A 3,373-nucleotide genomic window follows, 5' to 3' on the forward strand; every position below is an offset into this window, starting at 1 on the left:
GGCTAATTGGTTTACATAAATCTGATATAAATTGACAAGCAGTTAGAAATACAATGTTCATGATGGGAATATTACAAATAAAGGTTATCATAGCCTTACTCTTTATGTGGTCATAATGTTTGTAGTGCAAGAACGGCAAATGTATCAGGTTTCTTTCTATTAATGGAAAGTGCAGCTGTACCGTTTAAATATAAAGTATTGATTGTAAGATATGTAATGGATGGCGAAGGAAACAGTCACAATGTTTTTAATAATAATATTTATTGTAATGTATTTAAATATTACTGAGTAAAAATAAGCGGGATGCATAAACGATTTCCAAAACTTAGATTAAGCTGCTGCAAATTTTAACCTTTAGCAAAGTTAACTCGAATATGTGATCAAACAAAATTTGTTCGATTTTATGAATCTTTCTTTTAATAATAGCACATTGACTGCAAATGTTAATATCCATTGACAAAAAAATATTAAAAAATTAAGATTAATAATCTATTGATGCATGACATAATATTATTTTATTACTGTAAGTTTCGTCAAAGTTTCGCGAACCTGGCCTTGTGTGTGTATTATCCTATGGGCATTATTATACCCATTTTTGTTTATCATATCAAATCCGCAGGAGCAATACAACTCCCATATTGTTTTAATGGTAGGCATTAATGTAACATAGAAACCAGAACATAAAAAGATTGAGCTACGCCCTAACAATAAGCTGTGATTATGTGCCAATTAGGATAAAAGCATTATTAGCTTCCAAAACCATTTGATAAATGAAGTTGATTTGAAACGGGTGATCTATGGTTCTTTCAGCAATGATATTTAATAACTGTTACCTGGGAGTTGATGTTTTTGTACTATTTAAATCACGAAACTAACATTATTGAGACTCGTGAATTAAGCTTGAAATATGACAAATAGATTAAGAACGAAACATGACGTGCACTTTGCTTGTAAGCTTTACTGCTTTATTGTAAAGTTCTTATAGTTATTTCTAGTGAAGAGATCAAGTAAAATTGTTGCTAATATAGAAACGAGGGATAATTTTTTTTATGTATAAAGTGCCTACTATATAGTCACACTGAGGATTAACGTCCGTAAAACTGATCTATGTGTAATTTCGTTTTATAGCTTGTTCTATATTCATTACATTCTTTCCTTGAATTAGCGCATATAATATTAAGAGCAATTGTTGATAATAGCACTTTCGAATACATAATTATTGCCCATATATACGTAAAAGAAGTCGAACCGGAATTACGCTCTCGTCTCGTCTCTTACTCCCCCTCTTCTTACTATCATTCCCCCTTTCGTTTTCTTAATGTTTTCCCTTTATTTTTATTTTTAATGTTTCTCTTCGTTTTTTTCTCTTTCTCATTCCCTCCAGGCCCCTCTCAATCCCCACTCCCCTCTCCTCCTCCCTTATCCCATCCCCACTCCCTTCATTCTTTTTGCCAGTGGGTGAAAAAGGAGTGTGCAGCTAAAGTTTGCTTTATAGGCTTGAGACCCGCACAAACACACCTTTAGGATACGTGAGAGCAATGGCACCACTTTTTCAAGTGAGCGCTTACACATCACTCTCTATTCATCACTTATTGACAGTCACCTGCCATATAAAGTGTTAATATGCTGTCAGGTCAGTTACTAATTTAATGGCAGAACCCTTTTGTTCAAAACAAGGGCAGGCCTACCGCAATATCTCAATCAGATATTGCTATTTGCAACGTTATTGAGTATATTTTATATGTGGTCGAAAGCAAGCTTGTAAAACTAGCAGAGGCAATAAGATTACGTAACACATTGTTCCTTTGATACCGACAACCAATTCAACTATAATTCCAATAAGACTTTTGTAGGGTGCTTCTTTACAACTCCTTTAACCCAGCTATGGGTTAAATAGCGAATACTAGCTATGGTTTAGATAGTCGTCAACAGCAATGATGGTCAACAGCAATGATGTAAATTATGTGTAGCGCCGGAAGAATCAACGGTATGGTCAACGACAAAACACAATTACACAAAGCTCACATCTGGCATCCAGGGAGATGGTTTGTGTCAAGAGGAGGCTAGTACTGTAAGAACTCAGGAATGACCCACTACTGTTGGGCCACTGTGTCTGATTCGGCCATTTTCCTATGGGATTTTCTAAATTTTCAAATCGGTTTTACGCCACCGTAGTAGTATCACAAGGCCGTCAAAGTAAACTGGAGTCGACTGAATCGGTTAGATATCATGATTCACAGAAAACACTTTTTTGTTTGTTTTGTAATGTAGTGTTGATATCATGTAAGTAATGCTTTAAATTTGCTTCAGTGTACCAACATTATTTATAGAGAAATAATATCACACACCAAATGTACAGTGAGTGCAAGTTGTAGAATAAATAAACAAACCCTTTAGCGTCATTCGATAAATTCTTGTTCTGCATCGTTATTTCAAGAAAAAAAAAATCACATGTGGATTTTTGCACTACATGTAATACTTTATTAGTTTGAATCCACACCACTAAATAAAGTAGCCTAGTAGACGAAAATATGCGTTTGGTGCAATTTTTATCACGTCATAAATAAGAGCTTATTCCAGAGCTATTTGAGTTGAAATGATCTTATTTGCGTTATTTTGGGGGACATTTTGAGGCTTTTTAGAGATATAAATTTAAAGCCAGGTCGCTTACAAAACATCGATCGTATTCGACGGATTCTCAAAACTTATACTGGGGCCTTGTACCAACAAAAACATAAAGGCCGCAGGGCCGGCAGGCCCGAGGCCGGCGACTCCCATACGACGACTAAACACTCCAAGTGGGACCCAATATAAGGGCCCGTAGGGCGAGAAAGCAAGAATGACCTTATAAGGGTGACGGGCTGTCTCTACTGGGTGATGGTATTTCGTTATCGACTTTTTTACTTTTTACCTCATAATTTCCCTCATTCTTCAGGCCCTGCCCTCTATCGGCGGCTAATTTATAGTTAAAGCTTACTGGATATCCATATTTCACTGTTAGCGGTTCTTTGTAGCCCTGCGGATTGCCCCATTATGGCCTTTGATACCTATAATGACCTTCGATACCTCATTGGAATCATAGGAGGTATAGCTAAAATGAATCAAATTCTAGTTTTATCATTTTACAAGCTAAAATGAATCAAATTCTAGTTTTATCATTTTACATCTTAAAAGCTGTAAGGATGATGAAAACATTGGTTCGACAAATGTAGCAACAATTAATAAACTCTCGAAATATAAACCATGCACTAAGATGACAATCAACATTCCCCGTGGCTGTTACTGTTAGTATTTCTTTTAAAGCTCCAAGATGTTTTGCTCAAAATGACCTACTTCACGTTTCATTTCCCTCAAGACATGTAGGATTTTAATT

The sequence above is a fragment of the Amphiura filiformis genome, chromosome 3 (assembly GCF_039555335.1).
Source record: "Amphiura filiformis chromosome 3, Afil_fr2py, whole genome shotgun sequence".
Taxonomy (NCBI): domain Eukaryota; kingdom Metazoa; phylum Echinodermata; class Ophiuroidea; order Amphilepidida; family Amphiuridae; genus Amphiura; species Amphiura filiformis.